This window comes from Leopardus geoffroyi, chromosome C1 (genome assembly GCF_018350155.1).
Source record: "Leopardus geoffroyi isolate Oge1 chromosome C1, O.geoffroyi_Oge1_pat1.0, whole genome shotgun sequence".
Lineage (NCBI taxonomy): Eukaryota > Metazoa > Chordata > Mammalia > Carnivora > Felidae > Leopardus > Leopardus geoffroyi.
The window spans coordinates 78444402-78461881 of record NC_059328.1 but is presented as its reverse complement, the minus strand read 5'-3'; the positions used below and the strand labels follow the sequence as shown (position 1 = coordinate 78461881).

At 41.5% G+C, this 17480-nt stretch overlaps 1 long non-coding RNA gene across 1 annotated transcript; it reads left to right on the top strand.

The window, feature by feature from the left end:
• Positions 1-6267: 6267 nt before the first annotated feature.
• LOC123598231 lies at positions 6268-17480 on the top strand. The gene is made up of 2 exons (XR_006712454.1): positions 6268-6298; positions 17376-17480. It is a non-coding gene; the product is annotated as an uncharacterized LOC123598231 (long non-coding RNA).

Below are 17480 nucleotides of genomic sequence, written 5' to 3'. Positions count from 1 at the left end.
GGAAAAATCAATAGTAACAAAAATAATGTTAGCAAATGCAGGGAAAAAACGGAGGCACATGTGCCAAAATGTTAACAATGATTATTTAGGGATGGGGGGAAGTGGGATGGAATCTGGGGAGATTTCACTATATGTGTTATATCTGCAACTTTAAATTTTGTATAATGTTGTATTCCTTTTGGATCAGAAGGAAAGGAAGAAGGAAGGGAGGGAGGAAAGAAGGGAGGGAGGGAGGAAGGAAGGGGAAAAGGCAGTGTTAGAAACATTTTTCCATTCCCTGCCCCCCTGTTCTTGACGTTGTACTCTCTCATTAGCCAAAGTAAGCTTTTGATACCCAGTTGCGTTCATGGTCAAATGCTTTTTACTCAAGACAGAGACCTTTTCTTTCCACAGCTGCAGATTTTTTCCTACAGCCCGCAATAGCAGCTTATTGCCTCCAATCATTTGTAATGGTTGTGTTCTCAACAGGACATGTTGTACATGTAGGCATTTATATGTTAAAATACTTGAGGGCTGCCTAGGTGGCTCAGTCGGTTGAGCAACCGACTTTGGCTCAGGTCATGATCTCACGGTTTGTGAGTTCAAGCCCTGCGTTGGGCTCTGTGCTGATAGCTCAGAGCCTGGAGCCTGCTTCTGATTCTCTCTCCCTCTCTCTCTGCCCCTCCCCTACTCATGCTCTGTCTCTCTCTGTCTCAGAAATAAATAAACATTAAAAAAATTTTGGGGGGGGGCGCCTGGGTGGCTCAGTCGGTTAAGCGGCCGACTTTGGCTCAGGTCATGATCTCGCGGTCCATGAGTTCGAGCCCCGCGTCGGGCTCTGTGCTGCCAGCTCAGAGCCTGGAGCCTGTGTCAGATTCTGTGTCTCCCTCTCTCTGACCCTCCCCATTCATGCTCTGTCTCTCTCTGTCTCAAAAATAAATAAACGTTAAAAAAAATTTAAAAAATAAAAATAAAATTTTTTTTAAATACTTGAGGTAGCTCACTGTGATATTTGAGCACTAAATCTGAAATTTATTTATATATTATTTTTGGTTAAATTGATAAATACATCAGGTTACTTTTCTATTTTAGAGTTTAAATTTTTAAAAAGTACTCAATATGTTAAGATGTTTATTGCAACAGAAAGAATTGACAATTTCAGTGTTGAGATTAAAATCTGTTATAGACTACCTGTTCAAAAGTTTAAGGTTTCTATGGTTCTTTAAATTTTAAACATGTCTACCTGCATACAACTAGAAAAGTTGACCCCAAATATTGTCTCAGTTTTCTGGATGTTACTAAGTAGTGTATGTCCTTTTACTTTATGTCGTTAGACCCAGCCTAACAAAACTTGACATATTTTCATAGGTTTTTTTGTCTTGCAATTTATTTCATTCATTCTACTCTATAAACATCTATAATTATCACTGGATTAAAAACAATAGCTCACATTTAATAGGTATTTTATACTTTCTAGTAGTTAATATCAACTAACATTTCATTCCCATTTATTACCAGCTGCTCTTTAACTAAACATCTTCTTTTAGCCTGGCACTGGGGAGGATACAAAGATGACCTGGACCCTGAAAATATATGAACAATCCAAACATGGTTCTGTGCTCAAAATGAGATACTAGGTTAAAAGATACTAGGCTCAAAAGCTACTAGGTTATGTAATTCCTAGACTGAATCAAGGAAGCTTCCTGAGGTTGTTGGCATTATATGTGAGTCTTTTTTTAAAATTTTTTTTCTTTTAACGTTTTTTATTTATTTTTCGGACAGAGAGAGACAGAGCATGAACGGGGGAGGGGCAGAGAGAGAGGGAGACACAGAATCAGAAACAGGCTCCAGGCTCTGAGCCATCAGCCCAGAGCCCGACGCGGGGCTCGAACCCACGGGCCGCGAGATCATGACCTGGCTGAAGTCGGACGCTTAACCGACTGCGCCACCCAGGCGCCCCTATATGTGAGTCTTTAATAGGATTTGGTCATCTGGAAATAAAGGAGGAGGGACAGTCCAGATGAAGGCAGAAAGGCAGAAATAGGAATGTGCAGGGCTTGTGCTGGTTCCTGGGTCTATTGGGGCTAAAGCACATGGTGCATGAAGGAAAGACACAGGAAAGAAAGCTTAAGGGGCAGATGCAAAGAATGTTCCAATTATAAGGACCAGTGAATCATTTATCCCAACACCTTCATTTTATGGACGAAGGCACTAAGGCAGACAGAGAAGGGAAGTACCCTCAGTTATTCAGTAGTGGGGACGGAATTAGATTTCAAGCTCTCTTGGATCCCACAACTGAGCTTCCAGTTAGGCTGGGACAGATCAAGTAGTGCCTAGAATGCCAGGCTAGAGCCAGGTGGTCACCTCAATGCAGAAGGAGCCACTGAAACCCCCATGGGTGAGTGTGGGTCATTTGTAGGGTTACGGTGAGAGATAGGGTTAGGTGTAGGTTAGGTGTAGCAAAGGCGAGGCAGAGACTACGATAATTTGAAGGCTTCTAGGCTAAGTGACTGGGAAGTCGGGAATTATATTTTAATAAATGGCTTCTGTTAACATTCAGAATCCAATCTAGAAAAAAAAATTAGTTCAATTAAAAACAATCAGTTGTTCTCAAAGTAACTATTTGATTAATGTAACTTCTTTAAAACGTCATATCTTTAGACACAGATTCTAGATTAAGATTAGGTTAAGGAAGGTTGGAGAAAGTGGGCACAGTCTGTAATGGGTATCAGGTACTCAGTTTGCCTCCTCTGACTCTTTGTTTCTGCCCTTGGGGGAGACAAAGATTCTATTACTTGAGTCCACACCCCCATATACTTTGTATTCTCTTTACATTTGAAGAAGAGATAAAATATTGACTTCTTTTTAAAAAGTATTTTACTGGTAGTTTATTTTTGTTACATTTATTTTTAGTTCTACTTTTCTCACAAGCAGCATTTCCCAGAGGTTACTGTTGGCCACAGACAGGTAAAACCTGCCCAATCAGCAGCATGAATCTCATTTCCCTCCCCTGTAGAATTACAGGCCAGAGATGCATTTCACAATAACTGGTGCACTCAAGGGAAGGCAAAGAGTGGAGGTGTCAGATTGTCTGGGTTCCAATCCCAGCTCTGTCAACTAATGAGTCCTGAGGTCTTGGATAACTCATGCAACATTTCTGATTGAAGCTGATTCTCACCTGGAAAATGGAGCTAGCTAATGGTAACTCATCCCAGGTTTCTTCTGGTTCTGAGAATTGCTAGACAACGGGCCAATAAAGCTGACTGCAGTGCCAGGTGCATAGTAAGCATCTTGTTCAACCCTAAGCTATATTGTCTCACCCACACCTCAGGACAGATAAGCTGCTTAGAAAGCAGTAGCATTTCTAAAAGGAGTTGCCGTTCCCAAGTAACTTGTGCCCTTATTTTAGACGTGCTTTAGAACTAAAGATGTTAACACAACCACTTCACAGTTTACTTCTCCTAGGTAAATTGTTTTGAGAGCATTACCAAGAGCCTTAAGATGTATATTTCCACATCTCTGATTTATGTAAAACTATCTGCCCAAAGCAAAACAGACCCTCTCTCTCTCCCCCAGTCTGGCCTGCTTCCCAGCTGTTCACATTCCCTACGGGATTGTTAGAAGCTCCACACGCTCTGCAGAAGGAAAGTAAACAGCTCAGCCAGGCAGGCACCCCACCCACCATTTTATTTTCTTAAATCACTCCTTTGGCTAATATTTCAGGGACAGACACGCGACGCATCTGGCTCCAACCAAATATTTTCAGTCAGTCGGATTCCAAGGTAAATATTTGCCACTTCGATTGCTGTTAACAGAGGTAGCGTGAAACAGGCAACCATTTATCAACCTTCAATCAGGGCCGGCTGGCCTCTCGGGTGATCTACTTCCTCCCCGTGAGTCCCTGCGCGGGTCCCCGCCCCCATGCTTCCGGTCTTGCGTACTTGGTGTCTGAGACTTTCTGAGGCCTGTCTAGGAAATTCTCCTCCAAGGTGAAGGGTTTTTACAGGATTGCTGGGCTGCTGGCTTCGCAGAGATCCTTTCATTTTTAGCCGGTGCTGTTTTTCCTTACTCCTCATGATTTGTCTTGTTGAAAGGATGTTGGTTGTGGCTGAGAAACACCTGGGAAGGGTTACGGAAGTCTCTCAGACTTGTGATTTGAGGTGGAGGGCCAGGGAGATGTACCCCTGAAGCATTTACCTATTACTTAAATTGCTTCCTTGAGAGGCTCTTAATATTGGCCCAAGGCTTTTGAGCTACAGTGAATAAACAGTGCTCAGAGCTTTGTGTCTTATCCTGTCATTTGCACTTGTGTGAGAATGAACATATTAGCTTTTTCTTATAGATGTACATTTTATGTAGGGAGAATAATACAGAGAGATGAAAACACAGGAAAGTGGCAGGTGGGATGGTTTTGTATAAGAAGGAAACTTCCTGCCTCATTCTGTGTCAGGGTTCTTAGCCTTTTTGGAGTCCTTTTGAAACTATGAAGACTAAGGACCTTTTGTTTTCCCAGGAAAAGACCTGTGAACACAGTACTTTGCCTATAACCTGAGGAGATTCATGGATCCCTAGAATCTATCTGCATACTCCCATGGAGGGGGGTGGGGCATGGAACCAAGGTTAGGAAACCTTGGATTTTAGGTAGAGCATGCCCTGGGTGCCAGACATTCCTTGTGTTGCCTAGGCTGTACTAGGGTGAAAAAAGTGAGGCACTTGCCTTAGGAATGAAATTTAAGGGGGCATCAAAAAGTTCAGAAATCAGGATACATAATGTTTTAATGCAATATTTTAAATGAATCTGCAAACTATGGCTGTGGCTTGTCAACCTTTTTTTTGTAAGCAAAATTTTATTGGAGTCAGGTTCGGGATTAGGACAAGACAGGTGAGGCACTGTTGTACAAATGCATGTTCGGATTCTGTCTGTATTTTAAAGTTTTTATATTTTGTATTTTGTTCATTGACTTAATTTTTAAATAGTGCATTAAAATATTGTTTTGAGTATTGAGGTTTTTTGACCCCTCCCCTTTAATTCTGCACCTGAAACCAGTGTCTCCTTTGATTACTGTAGCCACCAGCCCTGCTTGTGTCCAGGATGCTGTTCAACTAAAAACCAAATGTAAGTGATCACTTGCTGTGTGCTAGGCCCTGGGCTCCCACATTTCCAGACAGCAAGGGCAGTAGGAAAAACTGATCTATCAAGATGGTTGATGTCTATTCCTGGCTCTGCCATGTCCTTCTGCATGACCTATGCCAAGTAACTTAAGTTTTCTGAGCCTCTTCTTAACTGCAGAATGAGAAGGTGAGAATGGGTGTTTTCTGGTTCTGGCAGTCTGTGGTTCTATGACTTTGAAAGAGACAACTAAGCCAAATTGTTCCCTAGAGAACAGAGTCCTCAGTGGGCAACCAATTCCACATCAGCCCTCTAAGGTTCTCTCTTGTTTTTTATTTTTTTTAATTTTTTTTATTTTTAAATGTTTGTTTATTTTTGAGAGAGAGAGAGAGAGACAGAGCATGAGTGGGGAAGGGGTAGAGAGAGAGGGAGACACAGAATCCAAAGCAGGCCCCAGGCTCTGAGCTTTCAGCACAGAGCCTGACACAGGGCCCAAACTCACTATCTGTGAGATCATGACCAGAGCCAAAGTCAGACACTCAACTGACTGAGCCACCCAGGCACCCCATAGGATTCTCTTGATTTGCCTTCTTGATGGGGGGGTTTGGCATTCTACAGACTTTCATTTGTCTCAGTGTGAGGCCCCAGACCATCAAATCTTTTCAACTTGAGTACTGATTGCTAGAGTCAAAGATCTTGAGAGTTGATGAGAGTAAAGTATGGAGAGATGATTTTGTTTAAAGGAAAATGAGGCTCAGACAGGTGAAGTCAGTTGGCCAAGGTGGCACAGTGTCAGATTTAGAACGAAAACCTCAGTCCCTGACTGCCATCCGGTTTTCTTTTCATTTCACCATGGTGTGATATGATGCATGCCTTTCTACTTCCCTCCAGAGAATTTCCTAAAAGTACTTTGAATTCTCTCTCATAATAGTCTTTCTAATTCCTGTGTTTATTAATCTCCTTGTTAAGATGCTGTTCCCGACAACTAGAATTCACCTACTGCTGGGGGATTGGGAGCCAGAATTCTTGATCAGTGTCTTATCCTTAGGTCTTCTTCCCTCTCCCAACCTCATTTTGGATTTAACTTCTATGGGGATTTTTTAAAACTGCTACAAGGCATTTAATCTTAGAAAGTTGACTTCCTCTATGTTTCTTTTGAAAGGTATTTTTAAACATGGAGAGAACAAGCGATGCATAACAATCTATAAGGTAGGTACCGTTATTCCTATTTTACTACCAAAGAAACTGAGGCACAAAAGGGTAATTAACTTGCTCAAGATCTCCCAGCTTAAAAAAAAAGAAAGAAAGAAAGAAAGAAAGAAAGAAAGAAAGAAAGAAAGAAAGAAAAGGAAAGGAAAAAAAGGAAAAGATCTCCCAGCTAAATATCAGAACCAGGATTCAAATCCAAGCATCCTGACTCCAGGGTCTGTGCTTTCTCAACTACCACACTGTATGGCCTGTCTTTTGGACCATTTCACCTGAGCTTGAACAATTTCAGTGATGGGGAGCTATCTCAGGAGATCCAAGTTCTCTTGCTGGGCAGCCTCATCTGTTGGAATGTCTTCCTTCTATTTGTTGGTACAAGCCATAGGCAGCTATCCAAAATGGTTTGCTATTGTCTAAATAAGAATAAAGGTAAAAAGGAGAGTGAAGAACACAGAGTAAAATCTCTCAATCTGTCCTGCCTCCACCAAACATTTCTGACCCACTCACTTGCAGTTATGTGGGCTTTCTAAACAGGCATAAAGTTCCCTCTTTCAGTTTTGTGTCTATGGCAAGTAAAATCCCCATCCTATGTGTATACCTTGTTCCAAGAAAGATTTAGGTTGGCCCACGTGGATTATAAAACATGATTAAGTAGCATAAATTAAAAGTCTATGACATGATTCAGCAATTTCACTTTTAGGTATTTTTTCTGCAGAAATAGTTACAGGAGCTTACCAGGATAAATATTCAAGGGATTTTACTTAAATTTTGTAATTGCACAAAAATTGTAGGCAATTTAGATGTGCATCAATAAGGAGATGGCTAAATAAATAATGTGTTAATGGAGTTGTGAGAGGATTTCAATCTAAAATTGAACTGGAGGAAGGATACCTGGGTGGCTCAGTTGGTCAAGCGTCTAACTTCAGCTCAGGTCATGATCTCATGGTTCGAGCCCTGCATCGGGCTCTGTGCTGACAGCTTAGAGCCTGGAGCCTTCTTTGGATTATGTGTCTCCCTCTCTTTCTGCCCCTCCCCTGCTTGCACTCTGTCTCTCTCTCTCTCTCTCTCTCTCTCTCTCTCAAAAATAAACATACATACATACAGACATACATACATACATAAAATTGAAATAGAGCATAAGAAATGGAGACTCTCATGCATCCTTCCTCAGAAGAATAGAATTTAACTGAGAGACTGATTTCTTGTAAATGCCTGATTTACAGAAGATCAAGACTTCTCTCCTGACTAATGAACATCCACCAAGAATCTCTCCCCATCCCCAAGCCAATGAACTTGCTGCTTGGACTCTGGCTGGACTTACCCCTCTTTGCGCTCCTTGCTCATAAATACAGCCTGCCCCAAACCCTCAAAGGACTCACCTGTAGCTTGCTATAGCATGCTTCTCAAATTGTGGTTCCCTCTGCTATTCCCAAATAAACTCAAATTTCTGATAATTTGACCTTGCCTCAACTTACTTCCTTGTTTAGGTTAACAGAGTATCTTTTTTTTTTTTAATGTTTATTTTATTTTTGAGAGAGAGAGAGAGAGAGAGAGAGAGAGAGAGAGTGAGTGAGCTGGGGAGGGGCAGTGAGAGAGGGAGACACAGAATATCAAACACACTCTAGGCTCTGAGCTGTCAGCACCAGAACCCAAAGCAGGGCTTAAACTCAGGAACTGCCAGATGATGACCTGAGCCGAAGTCAGACACTTAACCAACTGAACCACTCAGGCGCTCCAGAAATAATCTTTATCCTAATGAGTGTGAAGTGGTATCTCATTGTGGTTTTGATTTACATTTTCCTAGTGATTAGTGATATTGAGCACCTTTTCTTGGGCCTACTGGCCATTAGTATATATTCTTTGGAGAAATAGCTATTCAAGTCATTTGCCCACTTTGTGACTGGGTTATTTTTGTTGAGTTGTAAGAGGTTTTATATGTTATCAAAGATAACATATCAGAGATATGATTTGCAAATATTTTTTCCATTTTGTAGAGAAATGTGCCTTTTCTTTCTATGGATAGTGTCCTTTGATGCACAAAAGTTTTAATTTTGAAGAAGTCTATTTTATCTATTTTTTCTTTTGTTGTTTGTGCTTTTGGTGTCCTATCTAAGAAATCATTAACACTTCTTCATTTTGCCTGATAAAGTGTAATTTCCCTAAATCCCTTTTCATTTTACTACCTTTGCCCACCTCCTTTTTTTATTTTTTAAAATAATGGTTACAGTGAAGATATACAACTGCCTGAGATCAAACTGGAAGAGGCAGGGCTTAAATTAGTTAATACATTAATATAGTCCTTAGTGTGGCGGTTATTCTGGGTTACATTTTCTGGATATTCGTTGGACATTGGTTGGGTTCAGACCACACATTTTCTCTTTGGCTGCAGCTAATATATTAACTGGCAGTGGGATCAAGTCCTGCTCCTCAGTGGCAGCTGGGCCCTCCCTTGGAGCCTCTCTACAATCCCTTCACTTATTGCTAATTGACTTCCTAATTCCCCCCAGCAGCTGTTGTAAGCCCTTTCCACTCTCCTCCGTCGCTTTAATCTCCCTACTCTCCACACCGAGAGGCAGGTGATCGTGCATCCGTGATCAGGTCTCTTTCCCACTGCCTTTCTGTCCTCTGCCATCTTCACCTGTCTCCCTGGAGCCCTCATCCCCAGGTTCCCCTTTATCTCTCAGAGCCTGACTTTTGCATTTACTCCCTCTCTCCTAGCTTCCATTTTTCCTCTTCTTTTCCCTTCACACATAAACAGACTCCAGTCTTCCTCAACCTATAAGAAACCCAACCGTATTTCTCTTGAAGTTAATCCCATTCTTTTTTCATTACTGGCAAGCCCTTAATTTTTTTTTCTCATCACAAAAGTAACATAGTAGTAGAAAATTGGGAAGTACAAATAATCAAACATGTTTCAGACACCCATAGTCACATTTCTAGAAGTAACCACCAATGTAAACATTTTGGTTTATATCCTTCCAATCTTATTTCTAAGACTTTGAGACTTACTTAGACTTTGAGGGCATTCTGGATGTTCTCTTTTGTAACTTGATATTTTTCCTGTGTCAGTGTTTTTCTAACCATGATTTTTAATCATTGCATTAAAATTTCCATTGTATGGATGCTTGGTAATTTATTTAGCCATTTTAAGTCATAATCATAGGATTATTTACAATTATTTGCTATAATTAACATAACAGTACAGCCTTTGTAAATAAATCTTTGCACATAGTCCTGATTATTTTTTTTAGTACAAATTTATGAAGGGAACTTCCTGAATGCATATTTTAAGTATTTGAATACATATTTTATCATAAAATATAATTGTTTGATAGAGTAGCCAACTATCATCTCTTCCACTTTAAACTCCTGTTTATTGAATTCTAAGCAATCCTGGCTTGTCCACCATCACTAAAGCTGCCCTGTCAGAGGGCAAGTTCAACATCAGTTACTAATCACAAGTCTTTTCAGGTCCTGTCCTGCCTCATCTCTTTGCAACAGCTGCCACTTTCAGTCTTTTCCTTTTAAAAATGTTTTTTCTTTCTATTTTACTTGAGTGCTTCTACCTCCCTGGTAACTCATTTTCAGGCTCTTTCCTGGTTCCTTTTGTTCTGCATGATATTTTTCTTATTCTCTACTTACCTCAGATTTTCAACTATTGCATTCATGCCATTGCTACATAGATCTCAACACAAATCTGACCTGAGTTGGGGTCTGCTGGCCTCTCCATCTCACATCACCCCACTCTTCCCTAACTGCTGCCCCCTCTCCCCAACCCTACATGTACTTTATGTTCCAGTCATTCTGAATTGCTTGCATTTTCTATGCTTCTGATCATGTGATGCTCTGTGCTTGGAAATTCATTTCCCCCTTCCTCACTTGATAAAGCTTTACTTCTCTTTCAAGATTCACCTCCTTCAGGAAGCTCCATGACAGCTTCCACTCCCACTCTTTTATACCTCTTTGCCCCCTGGCCTGGCCAACTAGGGTGACCTTCCTCTATGCTGTCATGTTTGTGCTTCTCTCCTTGTGCTGTGTTATAATGTTTTTTTTCTAGGCTGTAAGCTCCTGGAGGGCAGGAATTGTGACTTTGAGGATTATATTCCCAATGTGTAGCCTGGTGCTTGTCATCTAGTAGAAACTATAGTGAATATCTGCATCCCTTAGGGTGGCTCAGTTGGTTAAGCATCTAACTCTTGATTTTGCCTCAGGTCATGATCTCACAGCCATGACATTGAGCCCATCATCAAGCTCTGTGCTGGGTGTGGAGCCTCCTTGGGATTCTCTCTCTCCCTCTCTCTCTTCCCCTCCCCTGCTTATGTGCTTACACACACACTCTCTCTCAAAATAAATAAACATTAAAAAAAAAATCTTCATCCCATGGTCAAATCATACTCTGATCTTCCTCTGGGTACCTGTCCACTGCCTCAGTCTTGAACCATGGGTTTGAGTGGGACTGACCTAATCCTACCTGAAGGGGTAGGTCTAAACTGGCCACATTACCCAATTACAGCAAACAGGAAATCTTTTTTTTTTTTTTTAAGAAAAAACTTTAGGTTCTGTGACACCTATTGGAAGAGACACGCTTCTATTCCTCTTCATGATAAAGTGTAAAGACCTAAGGTAGAATTTTTTATCCATTTTGCTAGTGTGAAGGGGTGCCTGGAACTGTCTGAGGGCTGTGTATGGAAGATGAAGTGGCTATCCTGGAAGACAAAGCAGAGACGTAGAGTCAATCAGCATATGCATGTATGTGTGTACTGTTATTATTTTACTTAACAATCACATGTGTTATGTGTCATGGGCTGTTCTATGTGCTTTATAAATATTGACTTATTTAATCATCATATCAATTTTATGAAGTAGGTACTATTATTATCCCCATTTAGTGGCAGAGAAAACCAATACACAGAAAGGCTAGATAACTTGCCTGAGGTCACACAGCTCATAAGTGGGGATCTGAAGCTGGGCTTAGTCACCAGTCTTATGCTGTCTCTCATTGTACAGTGGCACCAAAGAGGGGCTTAAAGAGCAGGGCTTTCTCTGAAGTCAAACATCTGTTCAGTGTGATATCCTTTCTTCACTGTGTTTGAAATCTAGTTAACTATAGGTCCTGCACCTGAATGCAGACTGAGGGAGTCTCTCAAGCAGGCCTTATGCTTTCTTACCTATGGCTAATCAACACAGAGCCTATGACCTCTGAGCAAGCTTTTTGCATCAGATTTTAAGGTGTCCCCTGCTCAGAAAAAGCTAGATAGGAATCTGTCTCTTCGTGTGGTTTATTGGATCATGGAATATGCAGGTTGAAAGGGGCCCTTAAAAATGATTCCCTCTGACCCTCTAAATTATTATTATTATTTTTTTTTAATTTTTTTTTCAATGTTTATTTATTTTTGGGACAGAGAGAGACAGAGCATGAACAGGGGAGGGTCAGAGAGAGAAGGAGACACAGAATCGGAAACAGGCTCCAGGCTCTGAGCCATCAACCCAGAGCCTGACGCGGGGCTCGAACTCACGGACCGCGAGATCGTGACCTGGCTGAAGTCGGACGCTTAACCAACTGCGCCACCCAGGCGCCCCTGACCCTCTAAATTATTGATGGGAAAACTGAGGCCCTCTGAAGAAGTGTGGCTTGTTCAGGGCCAAAGAGAGAGTGTAGTATGTTTGTTGCACTGGTGGTTTGTAGCCCTTTCTATCTGAAGAGACTTTCTAGAACTCAGAATGTACCCGGCCTGGATGAGAGTATAGTGACAAGATTTGGGTCCTGCACCATTGAGACTAGAAAGCAAAGGGTAAATGTTGGCTCAGACACAGCCATAAGCAGAGTGGAGGCTCCATTGCCTACCTCTCCCACCTAAGATCACCTTGCAGGAAACCCAGACATCTTGATGGGCATGTCAAGGTCACTTTTGAATCCTTAATTCCTTGACCTCTCAGAAGCATTTGACACAGTTATCCATTCCCTCTTCAAAACTTTTTCCTCCAAGGCACTTTGACCTCTTGGTTTTCTTCCTACTCCTCTAGCTATTCCTTCTTCTTATTCTTTTTCTTAAGTTTATTTATTTATTTTGAAGGAAAGAGTGAGTGAGCACGAGCAGGGGAGGGGCAGAGGCCCAAGCAGGCCCCTCGCTGAGCACAGAGCCAGACGTGGGGCTTGAAATCATAAACCATGAGATCATGACCTGTGCCAGACTCATAACTGACTGAGCCATCCAGGTGCCCCGTGGCTGTTTCTTCCATGACACCTTCATGAGTTCTTTTTCCACCTGATTTTAAGGCTGGTGTGTTCCTGGACCCTCTCTTTTTCTCCCTTGCCATACTCTTCCTGGCGATAGACAGATATAATCTATCCTCATGGATTTTTGTGATTTACATGCTGGTACTTTTCAAATTCATATCTCCTAGCTCTTTCTCCAAATGTCAGACCATACATTCAAGTTACCAGCTGGGCAGTACCACTTGGATATTCCCTGGGTACCTCAGTGGTCACATGGACAAAACCGCTCTCACTGCCTCTACTTCATATGCTCTCCTAATCCAGATCTGTTTCCCTCATAGTCTCTGTCTCAGTAAAAGTACCACTACCTACAAAACTCTACAGGCTTGACACCCTTGACTTCTCCTTCTCCCCATCCCCATAGCAACTTCTCTGGTTTAGAACTTCATCACCTATAGTAGCCTTGTAACTGGTTGTTCTGCTTTAGACTTGCCCCACTCTAAGTTGTTCTATGTATTGTAACCAAAAGTAACTGTTTTTGCATTTTCAAAAAGGTGTATTTTTAAATCATAAAACTGACACACACTTGTGACAATTTGAGACAGTGTAGTTAGTGGGATATAAAGTAAAAACTGAAAGACTCCCGTCTCCCATATTTCCAACCTCATTGTGAGTAAACAGTTTGGAGTATTTCCCATCAGACTTTTTTCTACGCTTATCCAAACATAACTAGGCACCTACTGTAGGCTGTATGCCACTTTATTTTCCAGAAATCCAGAAATTCCCATTTCCTTGCACATTCCAGGCTCTATGTCCTTTCCTTAATTTTCTCATGTTTTCTCTTCTCTTTCCTCATCTTCCCTCTTTCAGCTGACACCTACTGATACTTTAAGATTTATCTCATGTATCATCTCTTCCTTTATACTCCCAGACTCAGTAGGTATGTCCCCTTTTACCTAAGTTATTGTGCTGCATTATTATAAACTCTTCTGTGTTGCTTTCTCCCACTGGGATAGAGTTTCTTTTTTTTTTTTTTTTTAATTTTTTTTTTTCAATGTTTATTTATTTTTGGGACAGAGAGAGACAGAGCATGAACGGGGGAGGGGCAGAGAGAGAGGGAGACACAGAATCGGAAACAGGCTCCAGGCTCTCAGCCATCAGCCCAGAGCCTGACGCGGGGCTCGAACTCACGGACCGCGAGATCGTGACCTGGCTGAAGTCGGACGCTTAACCGACTGCGCCACCCAGGCGCCCCTGGGATAGAGTTTCTTGAGGAATAGTCTATGCCTTATTCTCCATGGCATTCCCCCACACTTGACATAAAACCGGGCAGTGTTCAGTTCACATGCCCGAATGATTGTGACTATTATTACTGCCTGTGTCTCCTGAAGTGCAAGTGCCTTGGGTTGGGAGGCAGTTGTTTCAAGCAGACAGGACTATGAAGCTTCCTGACCGTCTGTTCGCAGCAAGAATGGGAGACAAAATAGAGTCTGAAGAAAAAGAGAAAGTATCCAAAAGTGGGGAAAGGAGCCTGGTGGCCTCAAGGGAAGGAAAGGAACTGATATTTATGAAAAATATTCACAGTTAGCATCTCATATATGCTCATATCAACACTACCATCTCCACTTTACAAATGAGAAAATTGAGGATCAAGATGTAAAGTACCTTGCCCAAAGTCACCAAGTGAGTAGTAGAGCCAAGTAGCGAGCCAATTCAAATCCAATTCTGTGTGAGTGCAATGTCCAAGTTCTTACACACTGTGCACATTGGTGACCTGGTGGGTACGGTATGGTTAACACCAGCCATTTCCCTAGACCCTTCACGGGTACTTGGAAAAGGTCTGTGTCTTGGAGCCTCTGAACAGAGGCCTTTAGCTTCTAGGGAGATAGTGACAAACCCAGCATGTAGATTTTTAGACACTGTGGGTCTTTTCGCTTCCATATGCCTTGAAAGGGAGGCCATGGCTTCAGAGTTTATGTTGGAGGAATTGAGTCTTTCAGGGTTCTGGAGGAGGCCAACCAAGGCTTTGGAAAGTCTTACTCAGCTGAACTTCCTGCAAATTTCCCTCAGGCAACTGTAACTATCCTTAGTCTTCTCCTAGCCCTTCATCAGCCCTAGTTGCTGTGTCGTTTTGGGATCTGGTAGCCAGAGTACACCTATGGGGCATATCATCTCTGGAGGCTTAGCAGCCTGGGGCCCAGGTCCTTCTTGGCTGTTGTGGGTTCCTTGAGATTGAGGAGGGCACTGCAGAACAGGGGTGGGGGGCTAAGGTACTATTGGAGTAAGGAGCTGTGTCCAGGGGTGACGCTGAATCACAGGGGATGCTAGTCCTGCAGTCCACAAATGTTTACTGATGCGACCTCAGTATTGTTTGGTTTCTGAGGGAAGGGATGCCAGGTCTGTCCTTTAGTCATACTGAAATACTAGTGGTTCTTGTCTGTGTCCTGTATCTCTTACCTCCAGAGCTTTATACATGCTATTTGCTGACTGGAATGCCTTCTACTTCTTCTTTTCACTGCTAACTCCTTTTTGTTCCTTCAGTCTCAGCTTGCCTGTTACGTGACTCTTCAAGACTGGGGATCTCACACTCCAAGGTTGGGTAGGGGGCGCATTTGCTGGTTAACTCTACACTTCTGTTTTCCCTCTTTTCTTGCAGGAAGTTGTTGGACTCCCCATTTGGGAATTCATTCATCTCATAGTTAGTCTCCTAGTTAGTATGACTGATATCCTTTCTTCCAGCTCCAGGCAAAAGTCTAGTTGTTTAAGCCAATTAATTCTCATGTCTCATTCTACTTGTTAACTGTGATTGGTTCAGGTATGGGCATAGACTCAGAAACAATGAACCAAGGAGAAACCAGAGGCATTAAGAGTTACCAGAAGAGCCACCTTCTTTTCTAGAGACTGAATGAAGAAGGATAGAGGTATGCAGCTTCACTGTGAGCAACCTAGAATTTAATAGAGGAAAGGTTTAAGGGGTGACAGCCTTGTGGGAATACAGGCTAGGGAACTTAGCCTCTATCATTAAAAATAGAATGTTTTGGCTCCCATATTTACTCTTTATTTACTTTCCACTTCATCAGGATTTTGGACAAGAAAGAGGGGTGCTATTCATGGAGGACCCTTTGGAGCTCCAGCACAGTCTTTGCATACACACCCATCCACACATAAACACATGCTCTTGGGGTTATTAAAATTTTTTTTTTAAAGTTTGTTTATTTTTGAGAGAGAGAGAGAGAGAGAAAGAGAGAGGCAGAGAGAGAAGGAGACACAGAATCTGAAGCAGAATTCAGGCTCCGAGCTGTCAGCACAAAGCCCGATGCGGAGCTCGAACTCACAGACTGCGACATCATGACCTGAGCCAAAGTTGGATGCTTAACCAACTGAGCCACCCAGACTCCCCGGGGTCATTTTAATATACTCTTTGGATCATATTCACCTACTTGTAAAAAAAGTTTATTTATTTATTTTGAGAGAGAGACAGAGGATGCAAGTGGGGGAGGGACAGAGAGAGAGGGTGAGAGAATCCCAAGCAGGCTCTGTGCTGTCAGCATGAAGCCCAATGTGGGGTTCCATCCCACAAACTGTGGGATCATGATCTGAGCTGAAATCAAGAATCAGACTCTTAACCAACTGAGCTACCCAGGTGCTCCCATATTCACCTAGTTTTTAATAAAAATCCACTTTTAAGATTTGTGTTACAAATATTTTCCCACGTATTTTCTTTGTGGCCTTTGTTTTTGGTACAAAAGTTGTAAAGTTTATAGTGCAATAAATCTTTGATCTTTTTTAGAGCCTCCAAGTTTCCAGTCTTTGTTAGGAAAGTCTCCCCTATCCTCAGTCTATAGTATAGTCTCCAAAGTTTTCTTGCAATATTACTTTTCACTGTTTTGCTCTCTACATTTTTATCCATTTGGATTTTTTTGTGTGCAATATGTAAGATTAGAGTCCATTGTACTTTCTCCCATATGTATAACCAATTGTGCCAATATCATTTATTAAATAGTCCATTTTCTTCCCACCAAATTGAACTTCCACCTGTATCATGTGTTAACTTTTCATAAATATGACTTGATTGTAGATTTTATATTTTGTTTTACTCGCCGATTTTCCATTTCTGTTTGGCTTTATGCTATGTTCTGTAAGGCAACACTCTTTAACTGTTCTTCTTTTTATGATTTTCTTCTCTATTTTTAGTCATTTATTTTTCATATGAATTTGAAGATAATTTTATGAAATTTCATTGCAAGTATTGTTTGGATTCTAGTTAGAATTCAATATACATATCAATTTGAGGAACTCAAAGACCTACTTTTTAAACCAGTAGGTCTTCTTCCCCAAGAATGTAGCATAAATGGAATACATTTATTTCATTCCAATACATTTCTTTCTTACTAAATAGATCTCTAAATGTGTTATAATTTTGGTTGCTTAAATGTAATACTTTCCTCATTTCCTTTGCTGATATTTGCCAATAAAATAAACATATAATTTTTTATGTTCATCTTATATTCAGCCATCTTACCAAAAAATGTAAGGTTACATGGTAAGATTGAGGAGTGGGTGGGAACTGAATGTGTTGGGGTCTGTGGGCACAGGGCTGGGTTGGCCTGGAGCCTGAGGTTATTAGGAAAGGAAGCAGACCAAACATAAGAAGAAAAATTGGTTGTGTCTTCACGGCATTGTGTTAGTGGGAGTTTGTTCCACTATGAGCAGCTGTGAATAACAGAAACCTAAAAAACAGTGGATTACATAGAATAATGTTTATTTCTCTCTTCCATTAAGGAAGTCTTTTGTAGGCAATTTGGGCTCTATAGTCCTCAGGAACCCAATCTACTTCTATCTTTATATTCTGCTATCCTTCAGATGTGGTCCTCATCATTATGGTCTAAAATGAACTCCAGGCATCACATCCATCTGCCAAGTAGGATGATGGAGAAAAGGGAAGAAGAGACAAAGGACACATTGAAG